We start from the raw sequence: 10,921 nt of genomic DNA on the forward strand, positions 1-10,921 counted from the left end.
TATGAAATAGGTGTACCAGTACACCTTAATTTAAGGGTGTACCATAGAAATTCCCTTTTTTTTAACGCTGTTATTGCCACCACGACACTGTTTTCCCTTCTGTTGCCCGTTCTTATGTTTTCATTTTGTCCATGTTTTGTGTAATTTTCTGGAGACTCACACAATTCATCGCAAATCCAATGGATGTTTTTTTTTTTTGAGTAAACAAATCCAATATATTTTCTCAACCATGGAAAGTGTACCAAAAAATAAAATATTAATAAAGAAAACCATGAAAGTTCCACTGAAACATCTACTTGATGCATCTTATATTAAAATGATCTTAAGCATGTATCAATATTTTCGACAATCAAATTAAGATTGCTTGTTAGCTTCAGTGCATAGAATAGTAGTAGTGGAATAAGTTATATAAAAATAAATAAATAAGAGGGCAAAATCCAGAAGAAAAAAAAAACTGTGCAAAGTCAACACAAAAAAAAAAGTTCCAAAAAAATGTCTGGAGGAAGGCTGGAGTAAAAAGAAAAGGAAATTAATTAATTAGGTTTTAAAAGAAGTAAATTCCTTTATTACCCTTTGATTTAAACTAGTTTAAAAGGAAATAGTTGGGTTATTGGTCAAAAACAAGTGGAGTAGGGTTGCTAACTTACTCCTTCATGTTTTTGGGTGGGAATAAGTTATAGAGGTAAAAATGGATTTTATAAGTGTAAAAATGGAAGAAAAGATGATAAATTATAAGTTGTAAGCTCAAATGCTACTTGAAATAGCGTATGGATATAAGCTATAAGATCTCGAAATAATTTATAAGCTCGTTGTGAAAATATCATTACCAAACGAATCATTTTTTGCCGGAAAAACTTATACGCTATAACATATATGCCTGTTTCATGACTTTACCAAACAGACCCTGACATATGTTGGTTATCTCTATTATACCAAAGCAACACTCTTTCAAACACTCACTTTTTTTTTTGTTTAAATAAAAGTGAGTCTTACACTTTGAAAATGGGTTCCACTTAAAGTGGTGGGAAATACATAATTTCATCCAATAAAAGAGTAAATGTTTAAGAGAGTGTTGAAAAAAGAGTGTCTCTAACATTTCTCTTGTTAAAGAATGAAAGACACTTCAACAAGTCTTTGCCTCTTTGGTAATCTTAATAAGAAGGAAAAAAAATTAGGTAAAAAAATAATTTCTGTCAAAAAAAAAAGTTTTAAGATAAAGTTTTTTTTAGAAGAAAATTGTAATATGTTGAATGCATAATTTTTAAGATAAAATTTTCTTTTTAAAATTAAATTAAATTACTAATCAATTACTTAATTAAATTACCAACCCACTAATTAATTAAAGGGTCGTGCTAACTGGTGTCCCCGACACTGGTTAAGGATGCCAAAAAAGGACATTATTACCATAAAAGCAAACATTTTTGACTTTTTTTAGCATTAATTACACAATTTCAATGCAATAACTATTATATAATTTCCTTTTTTTAGCATTCTTAACCGGTGCTCCGGGGGCAACGGTTAACATTTTTCTTAATTAAATTACTCATATTAAATTAATAATCTAAATCAAATAAAAAATTCTATACACTAAAAGTAGATCAAAAATTAATATAATACGTGTAATCTTAGTTCACAATTTTTGTCCTTTCAAAATTAATAACATATTTTTCTCTTTGTATATCTCTTATTTTGCTATTATATGAAACAATTTACCAAACATAGTAGATTTTGACTTAAGTTTTTATACAAGTGAAAGATGAGGAAAAATAGAAGAAGATAGAGAAATATGATTTTCTCTCTTAGTTTGGTTGAATTGAAAGCTAGAAGTCTTGTGGTAAGCTCATTAACAACCCTTAATCTATCTATATTCTACAGCTATAAATAATTGATACTTTACAAACAAGTTAAATCATTATAGCTTCTTCTGTTAAAACCTAATGCAAATTACTAGGTTGATCAGAATTAAAGCTTCTTCAAAAGTGGTACATCAATATAGATAGGCTTAAGTTATAAATGCCAATGAAGAAATTAGAAAAAGGAAAATATGAAGAAAAAAAGTGAGATGATTAAACTCAACTCAACTTATGTAAGGAAGAAATTATTTAGAACGTTTTGTCATTGTAAGATCATTTGAACTTTTCATTTTTTTACAAGTGTTTGAAGAAACACCGACACAGACGCTAAACACAACACGGACTCCGATTCTGACACGTCAGTTAATGTAAACAAAATGTACATTCAAGAAGTTTTTTTTTTTGAAGAAGCTAAATTAGTCCACTCAAATTGGTACCAGAGAGAATCGAATCTGAGACCTTGAGGAGGAGCACACTCTCCAGTCCCAAGCCAATACCACTAAGCCAACCCAAATAGGTTTACATTCAAGAAGAATGGAATCGCTAATTTCCGTAAAAATCTAATAGATAGTGAACCATAATCAATGATAGTGAATCAAATATCAAAGGTTTATATTATCAGGGACCAACTTTTGAGAATATTGAATTTGTCCAAGTATGCTGATATGTGTCACATTTAATTAACTTGTTTCTCAGATTCCATCTTTCATTTTATTACTTTCTAATTTTTTCTTAAAGTTCAAACTTAAATTATGTAACATCTTACCAAATAGAAGACGAATCAATTGTCTAGGTTAAACGATCTAAAGATGTTGGAACACTAGTTAAATCTAGTGAGAAAATTGGATAGAAAAAACACAATGTAAGAACTAGTGTGTGTGATTTAAAAATGTCCCACATTGGTGAGCCACACCAACTAGCAAGTGTTTATATAAGGGTAGAGTGACCTCCAAGGGTGTGCCCTTGGGGTACCCACTTTTGCGAATGGGTGAGCGCTTAGAAAAACATAAATATCACGCGCGCGACGACGCCCCCGCCGACTGGGCCGGGGTTTGGGTCAAAATGATATATATTTTTTTATCACTTGAAATATTTACGCGTAACAAATAAAATCGTTACGATCCGACCCGATCCAAAATGCGTATCCAGAAGTTTCTGGATATATCCAATTAAGAAACAAAACGCGTTTACTTAAGGATTAAGCCGACTTAATCCCCAAGTCTCTCGTTTTTTGTTACAAACTCTCCCTATAAAAGGAGAGCTCCCCCCACTCATTCTACCCACCGAAATTCACACTTGATGCTTCATGTGCTTTTCCTCTCTTCTCCCATCGACTTGTGTTAATGAGTTTCTTCTGATTCTACTCCTTTCTGTCCCTTTGGTTTCGATTAGAATGGTTACGTACCATATCGAGTGGTTTTAATCAAACGATTAATCCATATTTTGACGAGCGATTACATATTGTGCAGTACGTACTCGTAACAGTGATTTGAGCTGTTTTATCCTTGAGGCGGCGCGGTTGTTAGTCTACCTTGCACAAACTTGGTTAGTGCCGCAAAACGTCTTAAAGAGAGCGACCTGATAGTGACTCAACCCGGTAATTCCTTTGGTGGTAGTTCTGATTTTTAAAACACGAAAACAACAAAAGATCAAGACAATAGTAAAAATATTCAAGAGAGAGAAAGTTTTGAAACTATTAGAACTTGATCCATAATGAAAGAATGCAAGTGTGTATAACTTACAACTAACAACAATTGAGAGTAACCAACCACTTAATAACTGAATAGCAATTTACCTTACTTCAAAACAGAAACTAACTAACCAAAAATTCTCCAATATAGACTTCAATGTATAATTTCAATATTGACGTATATTAAAAAACAAAATCAACGTTTGATTTTCAACTTACCTTTATGTTCTCATAAGCCTCTTGTTTAAAGCATCTTGGTGTTTATTGTCCAATTCTCTAGCATGAGAAACAATTCTCTAGCATGAGAAACAAATGGTTGCCTCTCTTGAAGAGATAAAGAAATTAAGTGTTTATTGTCCAATTACCTTTATAATCACATATGGCATAAGAAGGTAGCAATACATTTATTGTTCCACATTAGACCCAAAAATAACTTCAAGGGGACTATAGAACATTGCAAGTTGTTGACAAGTTATCTTACCACCTTGTAAAGGCTATGAAGAGGCCACTTTTAGTTATAGTAATAACTTTGTTAGCCTAAAGAAGCTATAGGATCAAGATTGAATAGAAATCATATCATATTTATAATTTATAAACAAAATTGAATAGGCATCTAAATAGATAAAGTTTGAACACGAATCATATCATAGTGATAAACAATGCAACAAAATTCATATAGGATAATGTCAAAGAAAGAAAGAAAGGAAACATGGAAAACAACACCCTACATGTGAATTTGGATTCCCTAGTCCCGCATTCACGTAGTTCGGACATAGGTGGTTGTTCGATCAGGATGAGACGGTCCAAAAAAATGTAGATTCTATTTTTAATATGAATTGATTGAACGTCTACATATGTGTGAATGTGGGGAATTCCTGACTGCATATATTGAGTAACATACTAAAAGGTTGAAATTCCATTAGTACATTTAACACCAAAGATGGAATTGAGAGTAATGAATGTTACATAAAAATGTGATAAGGCGAAATGGGTTGGTTTTTCATCAACTGTTGAATGATTGGGCGAGTTTGCTTGGGAACAATTCCGAGTAACCTTTTGATTTGAATGTTGTTGGAGTCACAACCAATGCAATAGCAGACATACCACAGTTCAACTACATACATACATACACATTCAATTTAATCATATTAAGTATAAGCAGAAAAATATAAAATACAAAAAATGAAAGAAAGAAGAAAAGGAACATTAAGAGCACGAATACGACGAATGGAGCAAACCCTTTTTTTAACTCTAGTTTTGGGACACAACATAATTTGATGGGACACTTTTGATTTTTTTGTTTTCGAAAAGAAATTGAGTTAGTGCCTACTAGCTTAGATTGATTAATTAAGTTAGGGGCACTAGTTAAGGACATTAAATAGTAAATTTTTATGAAAGTTTATGTAATCGGTGTATTGAAAATTGAAAAGTTTTACATTTAAAAAAATAATTACTTGATTTAAAATGTTTAAAAAGTGCTTCGGGACATTTGTTAGTAAGACCCTTTAGTTATTTATTTGAGTCGATGAGCTTTTTCGTCCTTCAATGGGTATGCACGTTGAAGGACACATGATTTTTTTTCTCTCTTCACAGTGTCACAAATGGTTTTTTCCTCTGTTCACAAGAAAATCTTGCTTTTTATTATTTTTTTTAAAATAAATGGTGACATGTGGCACTTTGTGGTTGGTCAATGTCTCATTACATTGGCACTACAATGTCACTCAAGTGTTGTCCAAATGAGTTTTTAAAATAAATCTTAATAAAGTAGGAGTAAGACACAACAAGAACAATATTATCCAATATAAAAAATTTACTATAATTTTATTTGTTAAAAACTTTTTGATTCATACACAATAATATCGTAAATTGTAGTACAATTTAAATGATAAAAGTTACAAATACGTTTTTTATTTCACAGCTAGACTCTTTCAAACCAAAAAAAATATAAAGAACTAAACACTAATACTACTAATAATTTTATTAAATTATATTTATGAAATATTAATGTATTTAATATTATCATAAATATCTTTCAAAAAAAAATATTATCATAAATATAAAGTACGATAGAATTGGCACGGATATGCATTGTTATATGCAGGGGCCGGGGTTCAAATCCCGGACACCCCACTTAAAGTACGATAAAAGTTTCTTTTTGAACCCTATGGTTAAGATGGAATCGAAGCAAAATACTCATCACCATGACATATTTGATGAAGAATCAAATGAGATTTAAAGATTTAAAATGTGAAGATGGTAAGTATGGAAAGAAGCATAGTATGAAAACACCTTATTTGACACCTATATCATCTCCACAATTTTTTATTCCTCTTAATTATAGTTCTTATAATTGTAGTCTCTATAATCAACATGGATTCAGCCTTCTTTTTGAATCAACATCTGATGCAGAGTTCAATAGATTAAAGACATCACATCCTTCAAAATTCAAGTTCATACAAAGGAATTAATGGAAATGAAGTTGATGACAACTCTCTCATTCCAGTAGTCGTTATTAGAATTAATAAATATAATTAATGTCGTTTATAAGAAATATGAATGTGAGATGTACTCTCAATTTTTCAAAAGATATGGGGACAATTTGTTTTTCATTTCACTAATGTATCCAACATGACACCGTCATAATTAATAAAAAAATAACAATTAAGTGATGAGAATTGAGATGGTCATACTCTTTTACAGGGCCGTCCCTGTGAAATAGGAGGCTCGGCTCTCTTTTTAAAATAGGCCCCTAGTAAAATAAAACATAATTTTTTTGTGTAGCTAAAGTTCATTAAAAAAAATCAGAATCAGAAGAACTTCTAAACATGAAAGGAATTAAAAAAAAATAAAGTGAAAGAGGTGTAATTTATCTAATAGTGTCGTTTGGATTTGTCATTCCTTTGTTGTGGAAAAGGGGAAAACGAATGGTTTATGCGAAGAAAAAAATGATTGTTGTGATTCTTTCAATGAAATAGTTTTCCAAATTGATTGATTAAGTGATTATACAGATTAGGGGTGGTTTGATAGAATCAGATTTATGTACAAAAAGGAGAACTAGAGTCTAGAAAAAAACTCAAACGTGTACTGAACAAAGAAAATGATATAACATATATTTTTTTTTATTTAAGTGGGGGGTGGGTATTACACTTAATTTTTTATTTGAGGCCCGTAGAATTTGGAGGCCCGCCTGGTTGAGCACCTTGCACTCCCCCAAGGCAGGGCCTGCTCTTTTATACATGCATATGTCTAAGAATTTTGCTCTCCACCCAGCAACTTTTGCTCGCGCCCTGCACTGCTTCCAAATATACCCTTGCGTTAGTTAAGTCACGTAGCGTGACTTAACTAACACACGTTGTAAGCCATGCGCGACTTAAGTCACGCAAGTTGTAAGCCATGCGTGACTTAAGTCATGCACCACTGGCCTATGCGCGAGTTAACTCACGCACGTTGGCCGGTGGTCAGAACTGAAGAACAAACGTTTTTTTTTGGTCTGTGGTCAATGTTTCAACATTCAATCCACACGTTTTCTACCAAATTTTACACGTTTTTTGACCACATTAATGGTATTTACCACCTATACTACCATTCCCACCTATAAATACCCCTCCATACTTCCCTAATTCCTCACACCATACTACTTTCTCCCCCTCATCACTCTCTCCCTCTATTTCTCTTTCTTTTTTTTCTTTTCAATATTCTCTTTGGGGTAAAAGGTGATCAATTTTCGTCGGGGTAAAGTAGTGAGTAGCCGACTTGGGGAAATGATCGACCCTTGGGATAATTTTAAACCTGTTTTTTTAACCGCAGAAACTTTTTACCGTGGGTAAAAAGAACTTCGTGTGGTAAAAAAAACAGTTTTAAATTTAGCCCAAGGGTTGATGATGTATTTTCCCCAAGAAGGCTGCTCACTATTTTACCCCACGAAGATTGATTACTTTTTACCCCAAGGAGAAAATAAGTAGATTTAGTGAATAAGTAGATTACTTTTTATCATATGAATTATTGTAATGTAATTTATGAATTATTAATAAAATGAGAGATTATTTATGCCTCAATTTTGTTCCTTTGTTTTATATTTGTTGTATTTAACTTTATTTATATTTGTATTGTATTTACCTTTATTTATATTTGTATTAATTTAAAGAATAATATCGATTTAATAATTTAGAATAAAATTAAGAAAATAATTTAGATTAATGTAAACAAAATAATTTCAAAATAAAGTTAATAAAATAATTTTGAATAAAGTTAAGAAAAAAACATAATTTGAATGAAGTTAATATAAACAAAATAATTTTGAATAAGTTAATAAAAATAATTTGAAAAAGTATCGTTGCGCCACTTAACTTGCGCCACGTGAGTTAACTTGCGCAGTAACTTACACTTGCGCAAGTTAACTAGCGCATGGGCATTTTCGGCATGGCTGCAGGGTGCGAGTAAAAGTTGCTGGGTGGAGAGCAAAACTCTATGTCTAAATGAGACATATCTTGAATCAACGTTGTCCCATCATGTTTATCCTTGTTCATATGGTTGCATTCATCCCTCATATTTGTAGTAACACAATCACATAAATCCAATTTGTCATTCATTTCGTGAAACAAACGCTTGGGACGATTCTTTGGCGAATATGGGTTGTGATTCTGTTGATGGTTGAATGTTTATGAACTGTATAGGGATCAGTTTATTTGACAGCAAGTAACATGATTCAGGGACTAGTTTGATTAGAAATCGTATCATATTTATAATTTATAAACAAAATTGAATAGGCATCTAAATAGATAAAGTTTGAACACGAATCATATCATAGCCATAAACAATGCAACAAAATTCATATAGGATAATGTCAAAGAAAGAAAGATAGGAAAAATGGAAAATAACATCCTACATGTGAATTTAGATTCCCTAGTCCCGCATTCTCGTAGTTCGGACATAGGTGGTTGTTCGATCAGGATGAGACGGTCCAAAAAAATGTAGATTCTATTTTTAATATGAATTGATTGAACGTCTACAGCTGTCTTGATTGCGTGAATGTGGGGAATTCCTGACTGCATATATTGAGTAACATACTAAAAGGTTGAAATTCCATTAGTACATTTAACACTAAAGATGGAATTGAGAGTAATGAATGTTACATAAAAAGGCGATAAGGCGAAATAGGTTTGTTCTTCATCAATTGTTGAATGATTGGGCGAGTTCGCTTGGGAACAATTCCGAGTAACCTTTTGAATTGAATGTTGTTGGAGTCACAACCAATGCAATAGCAGACATACCACAAGTTCAACTACATACATACACATTCAATTTAATCATATTAAGTATAAGCAGAAAAATATAAAATACATTGAATTGAATTGAATTAATGCATACCATTTGAAAAAGGCACTTACATAAAGAGCACGAATACGACGAATGGAGCAAACCCTTTTTTTAACTCTAGTTTTGGGACACAGCATAATTTGATGGGACACTTTTGATTTTTTGTTTTCGAAAAGAAATTGAGTTAGTGCCTACTAGCTTAGATTGATTAAGTTAGGGGCACTAGTTAAGGACATTAGATAGTAAATTTTTATGAAAGTTTATGTAATCGGTGTATTGAAAATTGAAAAGTTTAACATTTAAAAAAATAATTACTTGATTTAAAATGTTTAAAAAGTGTTTCGGAACACTTGTTAGTAAGACCCTTTAGTTATTTATTTGAGTCGATGAGCTTTTTCGTCCTTCAATTTGTGTATGCACGTTGAAGGACACATGTTTTTTTTCTCTCTTCACAGTGTCGCAAGTGGTTTTTTTTCTCTCTTCACAAGAAAATTTTGCTTTTTATTATTTTTTTGAAATAAATGGTGACATGTGGCACTTTGTGGTTGGTCAATGTCTCATTACATTGGCACCACAATATCACTCAAGTGTTGTCCAAATTTTAAATAAATCTTATTAAAATAGGAGTAAGACACAACAACAATATTATCCAATATAAAAAATTTACTATAATGTTATTTGTTAAGAACTTTTTGATTCATACACAATAATATCGTAAATTGTAGTACAATTTAAATGATAAAAGTTACAAATACGTTTTTTATTTCACAGCTAGACTCTTTCAAACCAACAAAAATATAAAGAACTAAACATTAATACTACTAATAATTTTATTAAATTATATTTATGAAATATTAATGTATTTAATATTATCATAAATATCTTTCAAAAAAAAAAATATTATCATAAATATAAAGTAGGATAGAATTGGCACGGACATGCATTGTTATATGCAGGGGCTGGGGTTCGAATCCCGGACATCCCACTTAAAGTAAGTACGATAAAAGTTTCTTTTTGAATCCAATGGTGAAAATGGAATCGAAGCAAAATACATGATGCAACATCTTCACCATGACATATTTGTAAGTACGATAAAAGTTTCTTTTTGAATCCTATGGTGAAGATGGAATCGAAGCAAAATACATGATGCAACATCTTCACCATGACATATTTGATGAAGAATCAAATGAGATTTAAAATCTGAAGATGGTAAGTATGGAAAGAAGCATAGTATGAAAACACCTTATTTGACACCTATATCATCTCCACAATTTTTTATTACTCTTAATTATAGTTCTTATAATTGTAGTCTCTATAATCAACATGGATTCAGCCTTCTTTTTGAATCAACATCTGATGCAGAGTTCAATAGATTAAAGACATGACATTCAATAGATTAAAGACATCACATCCTTCAAGATTCATGTTCATACAAGAGAAGAGACGCTTAGGAAAAAAAAAATGCAAGATAGGTTAATTATAAGCAATATGAAAGAGAGGTTAATCATCAATTTCATCTACAACAATATCATTCAAGCATATCACATAAGTTTCCCTTAACTTCTTGACACATTCACCTCACCAATCAAAAGAATTTGGATCCTCTAGAGTTGTTGCATGGTGTTGTAGCGACCATTATATTTAGAATTTTTTTTAGCTAACACCAAAGTTTTGTCAAAAGATAAGTTTTTTTCTTCTAATTACACCTGTGAGAAGTAGGGGTGGGAACAGGCCAGGCCGTCCGACAAGGGCCTATGGTCTATCCTATTTAAAGCCTAGCTCGGCCCAGCTCGTTTATTAACAAGGTCAGACTCAAGCTTTTTATAAAGCCTATTTAATTAAATAGGTCAGGCTAAGGCTTACAAAAAAGCCTATTAAGCCCGTTGGGCCGGCCTATTAAGCTTTTTATGTATAATATATATTCCATTATTGATATCGTTGAAGTTTTTTTCTCATAAACTCAAGCCTTCATATGATTGGTTATTTAGTAGCACATATATTGGTGTGATTAGACCATCATAAGATTTCATTATTTCGTTGCAGAGATATTCATGTGCTTTAG

This window comes from Medicago sativa, chromosome 6 (assembly GCF_051527215.1).
Source record: "Medicago sativa cultivar Bolivia chromosome 6, Bolivia_mono, whole genome shotgun sequence".
Lineage (NCBI taxonomy): Eukaryota > Viridiplantae > Streptophyta > Magnoliopsida > Fabales > Fabaceae > Medicago > Medicago sativa.